Below are 21,381 nucleotides of genomic sequence, written 5' to 3' on the forward strand. Positions count from 1 at the left end.
CCCATTATCTGCTCTCAGCAAATAGGGAAGGAGGATAAGATGTAGGCAGATGAAGGGAAAGCGCCTCCAAAACCGGCAAGTTAGAAGACAGCTGGGAGCCAGGGGTTAGATAAGTGGAAGGAGTCCCTGCGGGTTCTGGAAGAGGACTGTGTGCGGGTAAAGCAGCGGGCTCTGCGGTGGGACTGCCTGGCTTCACACCTTGGCTCTTCAGCTTGCTGTGCAACCTTGGGATAGTTACTCAACCTCTCTCAACCTCAGGTCTCTTCCCTGTCAACCGAAGACCAAAATAGAACCTACATCATAGGGCTATTATGAGGATTAAATCAAACAAGCCAAAAAAAGCACTTCACACAATTCCTGGTATGCCGTAAATACTCAACTAACACCGGCTTATTATCAACCAGCCACACTGGAGGGAAGCCTTGAAGGAGGGTGTGGTTTTATGTGTCAGCTTGACCAGGCTACGGTATTTGGTTGTTTGGTCAAACGCCAGTCCAGATGCGGCTGTGAAGGTACTGTTTTAGGTGTGATTAATTCATATTTAAATTAGTAGACTCTGAGTAAAGGAAATCACCCTTCGCTTTGTGGGTGGGCTTTATCCAATCAATTGAAGGCCTTAAGAGAAAAGACTGAGGTTCCCAGAGAAATAAGAGATTCTGCCTCCAGGCTCAAGGCTGCAGCACTGGCTGGGTGCGGTGGCTCAGGCCTGTAATCCCAGCACTTTGGGAGGCTGAGGTGGGCGGATCACCTGAGGTCAGAAGTTCAAGACCAGCCTAGTCAACATGCTGAAACCCCATCTCTACTAAAAATAGAAAAATTAGCCGGGCGTGGTGGCACACTCCTGTAGTCCCAGCTGCTCAGGAGGCTGAGGCAGGAGAATTGCTTGAACCTGGGAGGCAAAGGTTGCAGTGAGCCCAGATCATGCCACTGGACTCCAGCCTGAGTGACAGAGTGAGACTCCATCTCAAAAAAAAAAAAAAAAACCAAGACTGCAGCATCAGGTCTTCCCTGAGTCTCCAGCCTGCTGAGCTGCTCTACAGATTTCAGACTTGCTGGCCCCCCAATCCCACAAAACTATTTATTTATTTAGAGAGAGGGTGTCACTCTGTCACCTAGGCCAGACTGCAGCAGTATGATCATAGCTCATTACAGCCTTGACCTCCCAGGCTCAAGCAATCCTCCTGCCTCAGCCTGCAGAGTAGTTGGGACTACAGGTGCATGACACCATGCTCAAATAATTTCAAAATTTTTTGTAGAGATGGGGTCCCATTATGTTGTACAGGCTGTTCTCAAATTTCTGGGTTCAAGAGATTCTCCCATCTCAGCATCCTAAATTGCTGGGATTGTAGGCATAAGCCACTGCACCCAACTGACAATTCCTTTAGGTAGGTAGGTAGAGGATAGGGATGGATGGATGGATGAATAGATGGATGGATGGATGGATGGATAGATGGATGGTTGGTTGGATTGGTGAGTGGGTGGGTGGGTGGATGGATGGATGGATGGATGGATGGATAGATGGATGGATGGATAGGTGGGTGGGTGGATGGTTGGCTGGCTGGCTGGATGGATGGACGGTTGGTTGGATGGGTGCGTGGGTGGGTGGATGGATGGATGGATGGATGGATGGATGGATGGATGGATGGATGGATAGGTGGGTGGGTGGATGGTTGGCTGGCTGGCTGGATGGATGGACGGTTGGTTGGATGGGTGGGTGGATGGATGGATGGATGGATGGATAGATGGATGGATAGGTGGGTGGGTGGATGGTTGGCTGGCTGGCTGGATGGATGGACGGTTGGTTGGATGGGTGGGTGGGTGGGTGGGTGGATGGATGGATAGATGGATGGATGGATAGGTGGGTGGGTGGATGGTTGGCTGGCTGGCTGGGTGGATGGACGGTTGGTTGGATGGGTGGGTGGATGGATAGACAGATATAGATCTAGCTATCTATCCATTTATCTGTCCACATATCCTATCAGTTCTGTTTCTCCACAGAACTCTAATATAGTCAGATTAGTGGCCAGAAGACACAAGGACAAATGTCCCAGACAAAGCCCAAGAGCGTGGGCTGTGCTATGGAGGATCAAGCAGACCAGTGAAGCCACCTGGCACAAGGCGCAAGAGAAGACATCAGGAAATGAAGCAGAACTGCAGGTTGCAGTCATGGTGCAGGGCAGCTCAGCACCCAGCTGGAAGCCTTTGGAAGATGGAGAGGCAGAGAGTGAGCTCAGGGCTGTCCTTGAGGAAGAGGCATGCACAAAGCCAGCCATGCACACTCCCCAGCTATATCTGCTGCCAAAGTGAAACCAGGACGGCTGTAGAAATTTGCTTCAAATGAAGAAACCTGTTCCTCGACGGGGACAAATGATGTCACGCACAAGTACAGAAGCAGACCACATTCCTGCCACACCACGGCTCAAAGTCACAAGGGCAGAAACACCTGAGAAGGGGGGAAGGCCTGAAGGAGGAGCCGAGTCTGCCCAGGTTCTCCTTTGGTATCTGGGTGTGGCCGCCCTACATGGGGATCTGGAATGTGCCTTGCTGCATAGTGAATTCCTGGTGCATTTTTGAGGCTCAGGTGATCCCGAAGTTATGGCTGTCGTGAGAGAGCAGCACCCTGCTGACAAAACGTTCTGGAAGGTGGGCAGTGCAAGCTGGCTTCATCCACAAGCCCTGCTCACAGACTGGTGCTCAGTGGATATTGTCCCCACCGGAAGTTCTAGGAGCTGCCCTTGGTCAGTGAGCCTGGCTCAAACACGGCAGCTAAATGGCATCACTTGCCAGGTCACATGGGCAAATGGCCAGCGCCTCGTTCCTGGAGACAAGGTGGAGTCATTCAGTTCTTTTGCTGTTATTGCTAGAGACGGAGTTTCACTCTTGCCGCCCAGGCTGGAGTGCAATGGTGTAATCTCAGCTCACTGTAACCTCTGCCTCCCGGGTTCAAGCAATTATATTGCCTCAGCCTCCTGAGTAGCTGAGATTATAGGCACCCACCACCACGCCCGGCTAATATTTGTATTTGTGGTAGAGACGGGGTTTCACCATGTTGGCCAGGCTGGTCTCAAACTCCTGACCTCGTGATCTGCCTGCCTTAGCCTCCTAAAGTGCTGTGACTACAGGCATGAGCCACCATGCCTGGCCTAATTTTTGTATTTTCAGTAGAGATGGGGTTTCACCACGTTGTCTGGGCTGGTCTCGAACTCCGACCTCAGGTGATCTGCCCACCTCAGCCTCCCAAAGTGCTGGGATTATAGGCTTGAGCCACTGTGCCCGGCCTGGAGTCATTCAGCTCTAGGGGCTTCTTTCTTCCTTATTAACAGGCTTTGTGCAGGGAGCAGGAGTTCTGCCTGCCCTTTCTAATGGCTCGTGCAATCATATCATTCCTATTGAAGACTGCATAATATGCCACTGCATGGATAGAGCGCATTTTGTTTATTCACTCATTTGCTGATGGAAATTTGGTTTGTTTCACCTTTTGGCTACTGTACATATTACTGCTATGAACATGCATGTATAGATATCTGTTTTAAGTCTCTGCTCTTTTTTGGCTTGGTGAGGTGGCTCACGCCTATAATCCCAGCACTTTGGTAGGCTGAGGTGGAAGGATCACTTGAGCCTAGGAGTTTGAGATCAGCCTGGGTAACACAAAAAGACCTCATCAGAGAGAGAGAGAGAAGAAAGTAAAAAAAAAAAAGAGAAAGAAAGAAGGAAGAAAGAAAGAGAGAGAGAAGAAAGAAAGAAAGAAAGAAAGAAAGAAAGAAAGAAAGAAAGAAAGAAAGAAAGAAAGAAAGAGAAAGAAAGAAGAGGAAGGAAGGGGAGAAGAGAGAGAGAAAGAGAAAGAAAGAAAAGAGAAAGAAAGACAGAAAGAAGAAAGAAAGGAAAGAGAGAGAAAGAAAAGAGAAAGAAAGAAAGAAAAAGAAAGAAAGAAAGAAAGAAAGAAAGAAAGAAAGAAAGAAAGAAAGAAAGAAAGAAAGAAAGAAAGAAAGAAAGAAAGAGAAGAAAGAAAAGAAAAGAAAGAGAAAGAAAAAAGCCACTTCAAGATGATGCAGGTTGGAACAAAAAACAGATTATGCAGCTCATTATTAAACAGCACCTAGTTTGACAACACATGGAGTTTGCAAAATACACGGACTCTGTTTCTTGGTTGACAAACAGAAAGGGAATTTCCCCAGTTGCTTCCACTGTACACAGGACAGCAAGTGGTTGTGACCGCCTAAACGCCCTCCTCCCAAGTCACATCCAGCAGTGCCCTGCCTGCCACACCACATCATTCATTTATGTCATTTCTCCCACAGGCAGCCCCCTCCTTTGTGTCAATCAAAAGCTGATGGGCACCCAGCAGGCAGCCGGCTTGCTTCTGTCAGCAGCAAATGCTGTCCACATTTCAGACCACTAGTGAAAGTGGAAAAGAAATGATTACCATATGAAGTTTCCTTGATGGAAGCAGATTTAAATTCAGCCTTCATCCCCTAATTTTCAACACTACTTTGACCGTGGTTTATTTTATTTATTTCATTTTATTTTTTATTTTTTTGAGACGGAGTTTCACTCTTGTTACCCAGGCTGGAATGCAATGGTGCGATCTCGGCTCACTGGAAACTCCGTCTCCTGGTTTCAAGTGATTCTCCTGCCTCTGCCTCCCAAGTAGCTGCAATCACAAGTGCCTGCCACCATGCCCAGCTAATTTTGTATTTTTAGTAGAGATGGGGTTTCACCATGTTGGCCAGGCTGGTCTCGAACTCCTGACCTCAGGTGATCCACCCGCCTCAGTCTCCTAAAGTTGACAGTGGTTTATTTTAATACATAACTTTGAGTCATGGAATAACCGCAGAATATGCAACATATTTTTAGATTGTTTATCTGATTGTGGTGCCAAAATCCCAGTGATCAATTCATTAGGTTTGCTTGACTCCCAGAATTAATACATATTAATAAACATTTTATCGAGTACCACTATGGTCTGAATGTTTCTGTCTCCAACAAAATCCATAACCTCAGAGGTGATAGTGTTAGGAGGTGGGATTTTTGAGAGGTGATCAGGTCATGAGGATGATGCCTTTATGAATGGGATTAGTGCCCTTATAAGAGGCTCCAGAGCTGCCAAGCCCTGCCCACCATCTGAGATCTTAGCAAGAAGGCACGTCTACGAACCAGGAAGCAGCCCTCACCAGACACTGAATCTGCCAGCACTTAATCATGGACTTCCCAGCCTCCAGAACTGCAAGAAAAAAAAAAAAAATTAAGAGATAGGTTCCAGCTTTGTCCCCCAGGCTGGAATGCAGTGGTGCAATCACTGTGGCTCACTGCCACCTCAAGCTCCTAGACTCTACAGATCCTCCCACCTCAGCCTCCCCAGTAGCAGGAACCACAGATGTGCACTGCTGCACCCAGCTAATGGTTTTTATTCTTTATTTTTGTAGAGATGGGGTCTTGCCATCTTGCCCAGGCCTACAGGTGTGCACCACCGTGCCTGGCTTCCAACCATAATTAATTCTATCAAGACAAGCAGAAAACTCACTTGGACATGGGTTCTGTTTTTTCATTTATTTTGCCGTATGACTAGACTGGGTTGTCAAGAAACATCCACTTCTCTGTGCTACCTGTGTTCAAGGAGAGGAAGATAACAATTGAGATCAAGTCTGACTTTTCGATCTAGAAAATTCCCTTTCTGGCACCAAATACTAGTCTGGAAGCAAGGCTGGAAAACGCACACATAAAAGGCGTGAGATCAGTTGGTAGAAAAAGGTAATGCAGACCACGTCTGTGTGCAAGGCTGAGTCCAAGACCAAGTGTTGGCTCATCACCCTGTGGTCCCAGATACACCTGCCATCCCCGCCAGGGAAATGACAAAAACACCACAAAAAGCTGCGCCAGGCCAGGAGCGTTGGCTCACGCCTGTAATCCCAGCACTTTGGGAGGCTGAGGGAGGTGGATCACTTGAGGCCAGGAGTTCAAGACCAGCCTGGGAAACATGATGAAACCCCAACTCTACAAAAAATACAAAAATTAGCTGAGCATGGTGGCGTGTGCCTGTAGTCCCAGCTGCTAGGGAGGCCGAGGTGAGAGGATCACCAGAGCCTGGGGAGTTAGAGGCTGCAGTGAGCCATGATCGCACCACTGCAGTACAGCCTGAGCAACAGAGTGAGACCCTGTCTCAAAAAAAAAAAAAAAAAAAAAGTAGACTTGTGCAAAACTGAAGCACGTGAAGTCCATCTGTCCCTTTTGCTTCTGTGTGTCTGTATCTCTCAGTGAGTTGATTGCCCATTGATCACACCCAGCCAGCGGGGTCCAGAAGACAGGACACTGGACCTGAGATTGAATCCCAGCTCTGAAAGTTGCCACCTGGCTACCTCAGGCAAGGCCTGGTTTACCTCTTTGGGTCTGCAGTTCCTGTTCTGGAAAATGAGGATATTCTTTTTTTTTTTTTTTTTTTCTTTTTGAGACGGAGTCTGGCTCTGTTGCCCAGGTTGGAGTGCAGTGGCCTGATCTCAGGTCGCTGCAAGCCCCGCCTCCTGGGTTCACGCCATTCTCCTGCCTCCGCCTCCCGAGTAGCTGGGAGTACAGGCGCCCGCCACCTCGCCCGGCTAATTTTTTTTCTATTTTAGTAGAGACGGGGTTTCACCGTGTTAGCCAGGATGGTCTCGATCTCCTGAACTCATGATCCGCCCGTCTCGGCCTCCCAAAGTGCTGGGATTACAGGCTTGAGCCACCGCTCCCGGCCGAAAATGAGGATATTCTAATACCTGCCTTGCCCATCTCAAAGAGTTCTGGGAGACCCAAAAGAAAACATGAATAAGCAGGTGCTTTGTGTATAAAGAGGAAACACAGGCTAGAAAGAAATATCGTCTGTTCTCATTAGTCTTAGGTCTGCCACTTACGGTGTGACCTTGGGCACATTCCACAAGTACTCTAAGTTTCCTCATCTGTAAGGCAGAGAAAATATTTATTAACTTTATTTTTTGAGACAGAGTTTCACTCTTATCGTCCAGGCTGGAGTGCAGTGGCGCAATCTTGGCTCACCGCAACCTCCACCTCCCGGGTTCAAGTGATCCTGCCTCAGCCTCCTGAGTAGCTGGGACTACAGGCGCCCACCACCACACCTGGCTAATTTTTTGTATTTTTAGTAGAGACAGGGTTTCGCCATGCCAGCCAGGCTGGTCTCTAACTCCTGACCTCAGGAGACCCACCCACCTCGGCCTCCCAAAGTGCTGGGATTATAGGCATAAGCCACCACGCCCAGCTTATGAAAAGATTACCTAAACCCTGGTGCCGTTTTAGGTAATCTTTTACCTAAAATAATCTGTAACCCCAGCACTTTGGGAGGCTGAGGTGGGCGGAGTTCCATAACACCCTGGCCAGCATGGCGAAACCCTGTCTCTACTAAAAATACAAAAAATTAGCTGGGCATAGTAGCAGGCGCCTGTAATTCCGGCTACTCAGGAGGGTGAGGCAGGAGAATTGCTTGAACCCTCAAGAGGTGGAGGTTGCAGTGAGCCAAGATCGCGCCACTGCACTCCAGCCTGGGCGACAGAGTGAGACCCCGACTCAAGAAAAAAAAAATTCCCTACCTCAAGGGTTAAAATAGGGATTAAATGAGATAGTTAATATAAAATAGACACTGTTGATGGGCTCATCCAAGCTCTGGGGAGGATTTCCCCCTCCTGAATAAGAAGGTAAGGACTTGCTAAGGGAAAGCCTTTCATCCTTTCGCCCTTCCTCTTCTTTCTGCCTAGAACATCAGTGTGAGGTGTGGAGGTGCAGCAGCCATCTTGCAACCATGAGACAAGAGGCTTGAGAATGAGGTCTATGCTAAGGACAGAGGAACAGAAAAATGGGAAGAGCCTGGGTTCTCGAAGGCATCAATGGTCATTAATACTGATACAGTTTGAATCTGTGTCCCCACCCAAATCTCATGTTGAAATGTAATCCCTAGGCTGTACTTGAACGCTGGTCCTAGCCCTGATCAACCAGCTTCTCACGAGAGACCTGGGCGTGGACAGGAAGGTACGATTTCGAAGTATACAATCCCCCAGGCAAGGGGTTATCAGCCCACATTCTGAAGCCTAGAACCGGGTTTCTAAAATAACCCAGGACACCTCACTCAGGTCTTAGCAAACCGCCAGCATGTCTCTCCTTGCTGCCCAGTGCTGGAAGTGGGGCCTGGTGGGAGGTGATTGGATCATCGGGCAGTTTCTCACAGTTTAACACCATCCCCCTTTGGTGCTGTTGTTACGATAGTGACAGTGATCGGTAGAGCAGGAACGAGACAGACAGCACCTCCCCTCTCTCTTTCTCTTGCTCCTGCTCCAACCATGTAGGACAAGCCTGCTTCCCCTTCACCTTCCACCATAATTGTAGGTTTCCTAAGGCCTCCTTGGAAGCTGAGCAGATGCCAGCACCGTGCTTCCTGTACAGTCTATGGAACTGTGAACAAATTCAATCTCTTTTCTTTATAAATTACCCAGCCTCAGGCATTTCTTTATAGCAATGTGAGAATTAACCAATACGGATACCAGCTCCGAAGTGCCTACCGTGAACTTTTTCCTACCCAGGAAAAAGGACTTCTTTATTGTCATCAGCCTCTAAAACAGGGCTTTCTGTTACTTGCCTCCGTATGCACTCCAAATTGATACAGTATCTAATTTATGCTGAGAGCCCAGCTAGGGAACATGCCCAGGCATGCAACTTTTACCTACTGAGCTGGACAAGAGTGTGGAAGTGAAAGTAAAATTTGAAGATTGGATGAAAGATGTTAAAATCACGGGAAGGCTGAGTAATTTGAGAATACTCAGACATCTCATAGGTAAGGAAAATGACAGTATTAACATTAACACAAAGAAGGTGATTAGTCAAACACAAAGAAGGTGATTAGTCAAAACATTCCTCATGAGAAAAGGTCCTTTGGCAAATACTTTCCTTTAAAGTAAATTAATATAACAGGCCAGGCGCAGTGGCTCACACCTGTAATCCCAGCACTTTGGGAGGCCGAGGTGGGCGGATCACCTGAGGTTAGGAGTTGGAGACCAGCCTGGCCAACATGGCAAAAGCCCATCTCTACTAAAAAATGCAAAAATTAGCCAGGTATGGTAGCGTGCACCTGTAGTCCCAGCTACTTAGGAGGCTAAGGTGGGAGAATCGCTTGAATCCAGGAGGTGGAGGTTGCAGTGAGTTGAGATCTCGCCACTGCACTCCAGCCTAGGCAACAGAGTCAGACTGCATCTCAGGCAAAAAAAAACAAAAAAGAAAAAGTGAATGACACTGACTAGTTAATCAAGCCTTTCCAGCCTTCCACATGAGCCCAATAAATTGACCTCTCAGCCTGAAGACGCATCTGTGGAAATTTCCACCAATGATAACCTGAAGTGTTTGCTCCTGATGCCTCATGGGCAGCACACCAGGCATCTTCCCTTAATAGTTAAGTAGACATGGCTCGTAAAGCAATGGAACAAATGCCATTTGTGTCCCCATATCTTGCAGAAGCCAAAGTGGAGAAGATAGCCTAGATCTTTTCACTGATTTTCCACGTCAGTCTTCTTTAAGTATCTGTGCTATCCACTTCAATGAAGCTACGGCCCCGTAAATAATACTGTGGTCTGTTGCCATACTCATAATGGATGGACATAAAAATGTCCTTATTTGGAATTCATAAAAATGAAAATGCAATTTCTTTCCATCCAAAAATGGCTAATAGAGGTTCCTGAGTTGACTCCATTTTCCTCCCTCAACGGTCCGTTCCTGAGCAAATCGTTTCTTTGGGCTCTATCACATTTACGTCATTCACATGTGACACCCATGCAGGTGTGAGAATGCACCATCTTTCATTGATGAAAATGATCCAGGCCGGGCGCGGTGGCTCAAGCCTGTAATCCCAGCACTTTGGGAGGCCGAGACGGGCGGATCACGAGGTCAGGAGATCGAGACCATCCTGGCTAACACGGTGAAACCCCGTCTCTACTAAAAAATACAAAAAACTAGCCGGGCGAGGTGGCGGGCGCCTGTAGTCTCAGCTACTCGGGAGGCTGAGGCAGGAGAATGGCGTAAACCCGGGAGGCGGAGCTTGCAGTGAGCCGAGATCGCGCCACTGCACTCCAGCCTGGGTGACAGAGCCAGACTCCGTCTCAAAAAAAAAAAAAAAAAAAAAAAAAAAAAGGAAATGGTCCAATTGGCCGGGCGCGGTGGCTCACGCCTATAATCCCAGCACCTCGGGAGGCCAAGGCAGGCAGACCGCTTGAGCCCAGGAGTTCGAGACCAGCCTGGACAACATGGCAAAACCCCATCTCTGTTTTTTAAAAAGAAATAATAATAAAATGATCCAATTGCCTCCCAAACTGCTTTTGCAGGAAGCGGGTGGATGGATCGTGCTGAGATGGTGAGGTTTCTGTGGCAGCAAGTCAAACTGGGCCACACAAAGGATTAGACTTCTCACCCGGGCCCCAATATGGTAACCCATGAAAGAACCAGTCTTAGGCTTCCCTGGCCTCAACACCCATGCTTGCTGCCATTCCCAGGCCCCACCCATTCCCTCTGTCCTTGGTTCCACACCCCCAGCTACACTCTGACAAAGATGCTGGGCTGGAGATACCCAGGGCGCCAGACACACCCAGGATGTTCTCACCACTTCTCAGAGCCAAATGCCCTGGCTGCAAAACAGAGAAGCGAAACCTATAAATAATCAAGGCTTGTTTCCAAACCTTCAGAGTTCTTGCACCCTGCCCTGTCTTGCGTGTGTGTGTACATACAGATATAGACAAGATGGTATCATCTGTAGGTAGAGATGTAAATATAGATATATCTCAGCTATTACTCGGGAGGCTGAGGGATGACAATCACTTGAACCCGGGAGGTGGAGGTTTCAGTGAACCAAGATTGCACCACTGCACTCCAGCCTGGGCAACAGAGTAAGACTCCGTTTCAAAAAAAAAAAAAAAAAAAGATATATTTCAGCTAAACACTTTACACAGATTTTCTGATTTAATCCTATCAGTGTGAGAAGTATTATCTGTTTTATTAATGAGAAAAACAGATTTACAGAGTTTCGTTTGTTCATTTTTTTTAGTGGGTGGACAGTACCTTGCTCTGTTGCCCAGGCTGGTGTGCAGTGGTGTGATCACGGCTCACTGCAGCCTCAAACTACTGGGCTCAAGCTTCCTCCTGTCTCAGCTTCCCAAGTACCTGGGACCATAGGCATATGCCACCATGCCTGACTTTTTTTTATTATTATTATTTGTAGAGATGGGGTCTTGCTATGTTGCCCAGGCTGGACTCAAACTCCTGGCCTCAGGCAATCCACCTGCCTCGTCCTCCCAAAGCATTGGGATTACAGGCATAAGCCACCATGTTCAGCCCCAAGAGATTTTTTTTTCAACCTTACCAAGGTCACAAGCTGACAGGAGGTAGAGGTGAGGGTAACAGTGGCTTTGAGGACTCTGCAGTCACCACGATGCACTCCCTCCATCCCACTTTCATCAGGCACCTAGAGCCCCACCCTACGCCATGCCAGGTTTCCTGCTATTTCTCAGGCTGGCCTGACACCGTCTCGAATCCATGTCTGTGTCCACGGCTGGTCCCAGGTTCCTCTCCCAGAGCTCCCCCCTGGTTCTTTTGAGATCCTCCTCATACAAGAGGCTCCAGATAAGTGCTGCCTCAGATGCCAGGCTGGACGTTCTGCCAGAGTACAAGCTTCACGCGCCGAATCAGAGGTTCATGGGCTGGCTCTTGATCCTCACCCTCAGAACCTAGTTCGGAAAGAGTAGGCATCTGAGTGATTCTATTTTTTTTTTTTTTTTTTTTTTACAGAGGGGGTCTTGCTGTGTTGCTCAGGCTGGTCTCAAACTCTTGACCTTAACTGTTCCTCCATGGCCTCCCAAAGTGGTGAGATGATTGACTTTACATCCTCAAGCTTAGCTCAGGAGCTCTGACACAGCAGGCAGCCAAGGCATGTTGGCTGAATAAATGAACAAACCCAGCAATGTTTTTACACCTCACGAATATTGGTGGACTGTATCACCTTTGAGAAATCATTGATTATATAATAATTGCAAAAATTTAGGTCGCCGATTAGATTACAAACACATAATTTTGATTGTGGTAAAATATATGTAACATAAAATTTACCACTGTAACCATTTTTAAAATGTGCAATTCAGTGACATTAAGTATATTCACATTGTTGGCAGGGTGCGGTGGCTCACGCCTGTAATCCAGCACTTCGGTAGGCCGAGGCTGGCGGATCTCTTGAGGCCATGAGTTAGAGAACAGCCTGGCCAACATGGAAAAAACCCATCTCTACTAAAATACAAAAATTAGCCGGGCGTGGTGGCGGGCGCCTGTAATCCCAGCTACTCAGGAGACTGAGGCAGGAGAATCACTTGAACCTGGGAGGCAGAAGTTGCAGTGAGCCGAGATCACGTCACTGTACTTCAGCCTGGGCAACAGAGAGTGACTCCATCTCAATAAAAAAAGAAAAGAAAAAGTATATTCACATTGTTGTGCAACCATTACCACCATCTATCTTCAGATTTTTTCATCATCTCAAACTGAACCTTTGTCCCCATTAAATACTAACTCCTCACCCCTCCTCCCCATTCCCTGACAAACATCATTCCATTTTCTGTCTCCATGAGTTTAATTATTCTAGGTCCTTCCTGTAAGTGAAATTACGCAATATTGTCCTTTTGTATCTGGCTTATTTCACTTACCACAGTGTCCTCAAGGTTCATTCATCTTATAGCCTGTCTCAGGAATCCTGTAACTGGTGAAAGACACTCACTGGATCATCAAAAAACATCGATGAGCTTCTGCTGTGGGCAGGGCCTGTACTTTCCAGGCCAACTAAAAAGAGGTAAATGATAAGAGTCTCTGCTCCAAAGTGTCAGCCAACCAGTTTCACTTTTAAATCTTTTTTTTTTTTTTTTTTGAGATTTCTGGAATCTCTTCTGCAATTAATAGGTTCACCTGGAGAAATCATCTGTAGTCTACAGGCTAGCCTGGAAAGTCATTTTCAAAGGTGAAGAGGAAGGCCAGGAAGGCCGGGTACGCCAGGTATGTTGGCTGCCTCTCATATAGCAGCATGGGACCCCTTAAAGTGAAATTGGCCAGGTGCAGCGGCTCATGCCTGTCATCCCAGCGCTTTAGGAGGCCAAGGCAGAAGAACTACTTGAGCCCAGGAGTTCAAGACCAGTCTGGGCAACACAGTGAGAACCCATCTCTAAATATATATACACACACACACACACACACACACACACACACACACACACACACACACACAAAAATTAGCCAGGCGTGGGCTGGGCTCAGTGGCTCACGCCTATAATCCCAGCACTTTGGGAGGCTGACGCGGGTGGATCACCTGAGGTCAGGAGATCGAGCCCATCCTGGCTAACACGATGAAACCTCATCTCTGCTAAAAATGCAAAAAATTAGCCAGGCGTGGTGGTGGGCACCTGTAGTCCCAGCTACTCGGGAGGCTGAGGCAGGAGAATGGCGTGAACCTGGGAGGCAGAGCTTGCAGTGAGCCGAGATCGCGTCATGGCACTCCAGCCTGAGCGAGACTCCATCTCAAAAAAAAAAAAAAAAAAATTAGCCAGGCATGGTGACATGTGCCTGTGGCCCCAGTTGCTCAGGAGACTGAGAAAGAAGAATCTCTTGAACCTGGGAGGTAGAGGTTACAGTGAGCCGAGATCACGCCACTGCACTCCAGCCTGGGTGACAGAATGAGACTCCGTCTCAAAAAACAGACAAACACACACAAAATGTCTTTCTGGGGCATGGTGGCTGACACCTAGAATCCCAAAACTTTGGCAGGTCAAAGTATGAGAATCACTTGAGGCCAGGAGTTCAACATCAGCCTGGGCAACATAGCAAGACTCTGTCTCTATACAATTTTTAAAAAACTTAACCAGACCAGGCATGGTGACTCACACCTGTAATCCCAACACTTTGGGAGGCTGAGATGGGAGAATCACTTGGGCTCAGGAGTTTGAGACCAGCCTGGCCAACATGGTGAAACCCTGTCTCTACTAAAAACACAAAAATTAGTCAGGCATGGTGGCAGGCACTTATAATCCCAGCTGCTCGGGAGGCTGAGGCAGGAGAATTGCTTGAACCCAGGAGGCAGAGGCTGCAGTGAGCCAAGATCTAGCCACTGCACTCCAGCCTGGGGAACAGAGACTCTGTCTCAAAAATAAACAAATAATAATTAACCAGACCACAGGCCTGCAGTCCTAGCTACTCAGGGAGGCTGAAGAGGTAGGATCTCTTGAGCCTAGGGGGTAAAGGCTGCAGTGAACCATGACCCCACCACTGCATTCACTTCTGCCTGGGTGACAGAGTGAGACTCTGCCTCCAAAAACAAAAAAATAATTCTGGAGGGCTCCTTCCCTGAAGAGCTTTTCTTGAGAGCTCATGAATTGACTCATGGTAAAGTGTTAGAAACAGTGTCAAATGGATCTTGAAGAGTTCATGACCCTGCCCAGTGCAGGCGTCTCTGTCAGCATCTGCTTGTTTATTCCAGGGATAGAGAAATCAGAGTCCCAGGAAGCCTGTCCCATGACTGTACAGCTCCTAGAAAGCTCCTCCCCTCCCCATATGGCATTGGGAGCAAATGTTCTACTTCAAGGCAGTCTCGCAAGCTCCCCAAGCATCTGTCCTGCGAACCCCAGCTTTCCCAGGCCTTCCTTGCAGCCTTTTTTTTTTTTTTTTTTTGGAATCAGGGTCTCACTCTGTCACCCAGGCTGGAGTGCAGTAGCATGAACGTGGTTCACTGCAGTCTCAACCTACTGGGCAAGGAGAGATTCTCCTGCCTCAGCCTCCTAAGTAGCTGGGACCACAGGTATGCACCATCACGTCCAGCTAATTTTTTTTTTTTGGTTGGGGTGGGGGTGGAGTTTCACTCTTGTCACCCAGGCTGGAGTACAGTGGTGCAATTTGGCTTACTGCAACCTCCGCCTCCTGGGTTCAAGGGATTCTCCTGCCTCAGCCTCCCGAGTAGCTGGGGTTACAGGCATGCGCCACCACACCCGGCTAATCTTTGTATTTTTAGTAGAGACGGGGTTTCACTTTGTTGGCCAGGCTGGTCTCGAACTCCTGAGCTCAGACAATCCATTTGCCTTAGCTCCCAAAGTCCCTCAGCTGGGATTACAGGCGTGGGCCACCACACCCAGCCCCAGCAAATTTTTATAGAGATGGGGTGTCCCTTTGTTGCCCAGGCTGGTCTCAAACTCCTGGGCTCAAACGATCCTCCCACCTCAGCCTCCTGAAGTGCTGGGATGATGGATGTGAGCTGCCTTGCCTGGCCTGGCCTGCCTTTCAGACTCCCCGCTATCCAGGATGCCTCTGATTGGCCCACTCCAAATTATCACTAAGACCTCTGCCTGTGCGTGACAAAACTGTAAAGACAAAGTGTGTTGTCCCAATTATTTTTGTGTATGCACCCGCACATTGACATAGCCTAGTAACCTAGAGAAAACAAAAGGCTTCCAACTGAGGGAACACAAGAGCCGCGAGAGCAGCCACAGTTGCATGAGTGTGGCACTCCTGGACACCAGCGGCAGCGATTCCGAGTCACTTCTCACAGTGGGTGGGCAGCACAGTCGGGATGCTTGTGGCATAAGGAAGAGAGGCAGCTTAGCCATGGCCAGCCCTCAAAGGAGCCTTGGGAAAGTCAAAACACCTAAGCCTTCTGGGGAAAGCAAGAGTCCCAGGAAAGCGAGGCCCCCCACCAGGCACCAGAACCAGAAGTCCATTGGAAGCCCAAGGCTGTTCGGAGAGCAGGCTGTCTGGTAGACCCATTCATGGGCCCCCTCCCCAGTGCTCTGCCATTAAAGCACTCAGCTCCCCTCTCATGCTCTGCCTCTTCTTATCCATTTCTTGGCTTTTCCTCTCCTACCAAGTCCGTGGTTGTTACTACATTTTCTAGTCCCCTAGGACAGGGCTGTCCAAGCCTGGGTCTCACCGAGGCCACTGGCCACTGTTGCTCAGGGGAAAGCCTGACAATGTGCATCAGAAGCTGGAGACACTGAAGCTTCTCTCAGGAGGGGACTGTAAGCACAGCCAGCCTGTGGCTGACCTCTGCGGGACACCCAGGGTCGAGAAGAGAGGACCAAGAAGGTGTTCACTGCAATAGAACACAGCCTTCCTAGCTGTCATGTCCCCCAGACAGCAACTTGGCTTGATTGTGACATCCACATGGAGAGGACAAAGTGAGAATCACCCCACATGACCAGCTGCTTCTTGACGGTAATCATTTTGGGTGCTGAATCGAGCTCCAACCCCAAACATCAGCCCCATAATTGTCCATCTACCATTTCACCTTCACCTCTCTGGGGCTTCCAGTTTCCTTCATTAAAATAAAAAATGCTATTTGGGAATAAATTTAATAAAAGATATGCAGATCTTCTCCACTGAAAGCTGTAACACATTGTTGAAAGAAATTAAAGAAAATCTAAATAAATGAAGAAATGTACCATGTTCATGGACTGGAAGATTCAATACTGTGAGGGTCAATTGTCTCAAATTGATCTATAGACTCAATGTAATCCCAAGTAAAATTACAGAAGGCAGCCCGGCATGGCCAAAGCAGAAGGATCACTTGAGCTCAGGAGTTTGAGACCAGCCTAGGCAACATGACAAAACCTCATCTCTACAAAATTAGAAGTATTAACCAGTCATGGTGGAACGTGCCTATAGTCCCAGCTACTCAGGAGACTGAGGTGGGAGGATTGCTTGAGCCCAGGAGGTTGAAGCTGCAGTGACTATGATCATGCCACTGCACTCCAGCCTGGGTGACAGAAAAAGACCCTCTCTCATAAAAAAAAAAAAAAAAAAAAAAAAAAAAAAGCTTTTTTTAGAAATTGGCAAGCAGATTCTAAAATGTAAGTGGAAATGAAAAGGACCTAGAGTAGCCAAAATAATCCTAATAAGGAAAAAATTCAGAGGACTTAAACACTGGCTGATTTGAAGGCCTACTATAAACAGCAGTAGCTAAGACCATTTGGTAGTGGCTTAGGATACACAAAATAGAATCAATGGAGCAGAAAACAGAGTCCAAAAATAGACCTACATAAATATGGCCAACTGATTCTCAACAAATGTACCAAGGTAATTCAATGGAGAAAGAAAACCCTTTCAACAAATGGGCTGGAATAATTGTCTATTTGTAAGGAAAACAAATGAACCTCAACTCCTTACATCACACTAAAAACTTAAATTGAAATGGATCCAAAAGCCAAATAAAAATTTAAATTCATAAAGCATCTAAAAGAAAACATAGGAAAATATCTTCACGACTTTGACATGGGCAAATATTTCTAAGGTAAAACACAAAAAGCATTCCATAAAAAATTAATAAACAAATTCATCAAAATTTAAAATTTTGAATACAGTCACCAGAATGGCTACAATTAAGCAGACTGACAACACCAAATGTTGGCAAAAATACCGAGTAACTAGAACCGTTGTATGTTGTTGATGGGAGTGTAAAATAATAAAACCGCTTTGGGCTGGGCGCGATGGCTCACGCCTGTAATCCCAGCACTTTGGGAGGCCGAGGTGGGTGGATCACGAGGTCAGGAGATAAGACCATCCTGGCAAACGTAGTGAAACCCCGTCTCTACTAAAAATCCAAAAAAACATCAGCCGGGCATGGTGGCAGGCGCCTGTAGTCCCAGCTACTCTGGAGGCTGAGGCAGGAGAATTGCTTGAACTCGGGAGGCGGAGACTGCAGTGAGCCAAGATCGTGCCACTGCACTCTAGCCTGGCGACAGAGAGAAACTCCGTCTCAAAAACAAAACAAAACAAAAACTGCTCTGGAAAACTGTCTATCAGTTTCTCTCTCTTTTTTTTTTTTTTTTTTTTTTTTGAGACAGGGTCTCTTTCTGTTGCCCAGGCTGGAGTGAGATGGTGCAATCACTGCTCACTGCAGCCTCAACCTCCTGGCCTCAAGTCATCCTCCCATCTAAGCTTCCCAAGTAGCTGGGAGTATAGGCATGTGACACCAGGCCCAGCTAAAGTTCTCTTTCTCTTTTCTTTTTTTTTTTTTTTTTTTTTTGAGACGGAGTCTCGCTCTGTCGCCCAGCCCAGGCTGGAGTGCAGTGGCGGGATCTCGGCTCACTGCAAGCTCCGCCTCCCGGGTTCACGCCATTCTCCTGCCTCAGCCTCCCGAGTAGCTGGGACTACAGGCGCCCACAACCGCGCCCGGCTAATTTTTTGTATTTTTAGTAGAGATGGGGTTTCACCGTGGTGTCGATCTCCTGACCTTGTGATCCGCCCGCCTCGGCCTCCCAAAGTGCTGGGATTACAGGCGTGAGCCACCGCGCCCGGCCCTCTTTTCTTTTTTTTTTTTTTTTTTTTTTTTTTTTTTTGAGATGGAGTCTCGCTCTGTTGCACAGGCTGGAGTGCAGTGGCATGATCTTGGATCACTGCAACCTCCACCTCCTGGGTTCAGGCTATTCTCCTGCCTCAGCCTCCCAGGTAGCTGGAACTATAGGCGTGCATCACCACACTCAGCTAATTTTTGTATTTTTAGTAGAGATGGGGTTTCACCATGTTGGCCAGGCTGGTCTGGAACTCCTGACCTCAGGTGATCAGTCTGTCTTGGCCTCCCAAAGTGCTGGGATTACAGGCATGAGCCACCGCACCCCACCTTTCGTTTTGTGTTTTATAGAGATTGCATCCCACTATGTTGCCCAGGCTGGCCTTGAATTCCCGGGCTCAAGCAGTCCTCCTGCCTCGACCTCCCAAAGAGGCAGGTGAACCACTGTGCCCAACCTGGTTTCTTTATTAAACTAAAAAGTACAATCTTATGACCCAGCAATTTCGTTTTTTCAGCAACTCCATTTCAAATGTCCATGAAAAGCCTCGTGCAAAATTATTTGTAATAGTCAAAAAACAGAAGTGGCCTCTAGTGTCTGTTTATAAGAAAATGGATAAACTGTGGCAAAGTCACATATTTGGGTGGTGGGAAAGGCAAAAGGTACTATCACAATAACACAGACAAATCTCAAAGACATAATGCTTGGCGGGACACGGTGGCTCACACCTGTAATCCCAGCACTTTGGGAGGCCAAGATGGGCAGATTACCTAAGGTCAGGAGTTTAAGATCAGCCTGGCCAACATGGTGAAACCCCATCTCTACTAAAAATACAAAAATTAGCTGAGTGTGGTGATTCACCTTTTTAGGCCAGGTGCGATGGCTCATGCCTGTAATCTCAGCACTTTAGGAGGCCAAGGCAGGTTGATAGCTTAAGCCCAGGAGTTCAAGACCAGCTTGGGCAAAATGGCGAAACCCCATGTCTCTACAAAAATACAAATATCGGCTGGGCGAAGTGGCTCACATTTGTAATCTCAACATTGTGGGAAACCAAGGCAGGTGAATCACCTGAAGTCAGGTGTTTGAGACCACCCTGGCCAACATGGAGAAACCCTTTCTCTACTAAAAATACAAAAATAAGCATGACACGGTGGCACACACCTGTAATCCCAGCTACTCAGGAGGCTGAGGCAGGAGAATTGCTTGAACCTGAGAGGTAGATGTTACAGTGAGCCGAGATCGTGCCATTGTGCTCCAGCCTGGGTGACAGAGCAAGACTCCGACTAAAAAAAAAAAAAAAAAAATCTCTACAACAAATACAAAAAAACTTAGCCAGGCATGGTGGTGTGTGCCTGTAATCCCAGCTACTGGAGAGGCTGAGCCAGGAGGATTGCTTGAGCCCAGGAGGTCAAGGTTGCAGTGAGCTATGATCATGTCACTGCATTCCAGCCTGGGCGATAAAGCAAGACCCTGTCTCAAAAAAAAAAAAAAAAAAAAAGCAGGGCGTGGTGGCTCACACCTATAATCCCAGCACTTTTGGAGGCCGAGACAGACTGATAACCTGAGGTCAGGAGTTTGAGACCAGCCTGGCCAACATGGTGAAACCCCGTCTCTACTAAAAATACAAAAATTAGCTGAGTGTGGTGGTGCATGCCTGTAATCCCAGCTACTCGGGAAGCTGAGGCAGGAGGATGACTTGAACCCGGGAGGCAGAGGTTGCAGCAGGCCAAGATCACAACCCCTGCACTCTAGCCTGGCAACAGAGTGAGACTCCATCTCCAAAAAAATAAAAATAAAAATCATACAACATGTGACCCTTTGTGACTGGCTTCTTTCACTTAGCATCATGTTTTCAAGGTTCCTCCATGCTGTAGCATGTGTCACAACATCCTTCTGTTTATGGCTCAATCATATTCTGTTGTATTGATAGACCATGTTAGGCTCATTTATTCATTTATCATTTCAGTAGGTGGACATCTGGGAAGGGGCTTGACTGGAAAAGGTACAAGGGAACCTTCTGGAGTGATGATGGAGATATTTTACATCTTGATTGACATGGGAGTTACATGCATGTACATACTTGTTAAAACATTTTGAGCTGTACCTTTTAAATATGTGCATTTTGGCCGGGCGCGGTGGCTCATGCCTGTAATCCCAGCACTTTGGGAGGCCAAGGCGGGCGGATCACAAGGTCAGGAGATCGAGACCACGGTGAAACCCCGTCTCTACTAAAAAAATACAAAAAATTAGCCGGGCGCGGTTGTGGGCGCCTGTAGTCCCAGCTACTCGGGAGGCTGAGGCAGGAGAATGGCGTGAACCCGGGAGGCGGAGCTTGCAGTGAGCCGAGATCGCGCCACTGCACTCCAGCCTGGGCGACAGAGCGAGACTCCGTCTCAAAAAAAAAAAAAAAAAAAAAAAAAAGTGCATTTTAGCCTAGAAATCAAGGATCGCTTGAGTCTAGGAGTTAGAGACTGTAGTGAGCTGTGATCACGCCTGTGAGTAGCCATCGCACTTCAGCCTGAGCAACATAGCAAGACCCCATCCCTAAAATATGATATATAGCCCAGGCATGGTTGCTCACACCTGTAATCCCAGCACTTTGGGGCTGAGGCAGGTGGATCACTTGAGGCCAGGAGTTTGAGACCAGCCTGGGCAATATGATGAAACCCCGTTTCTATTAAAAATACAAAAATTAGCCAGGGATGATAGCACACATCTGTAATCCTAGCTACTTGGGAGGCTGAGGCAGGAGAATCACTTGAATCTGGGAGGCAGAAGTTGCAGTGGGCTGAGATCACGCCACTGCACTCCAGCCTGGGTGACAAAGTGAGACGTCATGTCAAAAAATAAAATAAAATAAGGCCGGGCATAGTGGCTCACACCTGTGATCCCAGCACTTTGGGAGGCCGAGGCGGGCAGATCACCTGAGGTCAGGAGTTCGAGGCCAGCCTGGCCAACATGGTGAAACTCTATCTCTACTAAAAATACAAAAATTAGCCAGGCGTGGCGGTGGGTGCCTGTAATCCCAGCTACTCGGGAGGCTGAGGCAGGAGAATCGCTTGAACCC

The 21,381-nt window shown here is 47.8% G+C and overlaps 1 long non-coding RNA gene across 5 annotated transcripts in view; it reads right to left on the reverse strand.

The window, feature by feature from the left end:
• Nucleotides 1-4,066: 4,066 nt before the first annotated feature.
• LOC105467850 (uncharacterized) overlaps nt 4,067-21,381 on the reverse strand; it is a 51,846-nt gene continuing 34,531 nt past the window's right edge. For 3 of the 5 annotated variants that reach the window (XR_011616271.1, XR_011616269.1, XR_011616267.1), the window contains exons 4-7: nt 11,375-11,738; nt 6,882-6,926; nt 5,522-5,603; nt 4,067-5,221 (exon numbers count right to left, since the gene is read on the reverse strand). This is a non-coding gene — a long non-coding RNA (uncharacterized lncRNA). Of the gene's footprint in view, nt 5,222-5,521; nt 5,604-6,881; nt 6,927-11,374; nt 11,739-12,701; nt 12,835-21,381 lie in introns of all 5 variants that reach the window. The other 2 variants (XR_011616270.1, XR_011616268.1) reach the window with 2 other exon arrangements.

The sequence above is a fragment of the Macaca nemestrina genome, chromosome 18 (genome assembly GCF_043159975.1).
Source record: "Macaca nemestrina isolate mMacNem1 chromosome 18, mMacNem.hap1, whole genome shotgun sequence".
Taxonomy (NCBI): domain Eukaryota; kingdom Metazoa; phylum Chordata; class Mammalia; order Primates; family Cercopithecidae; genus Macaca; species Macaca nemestrina.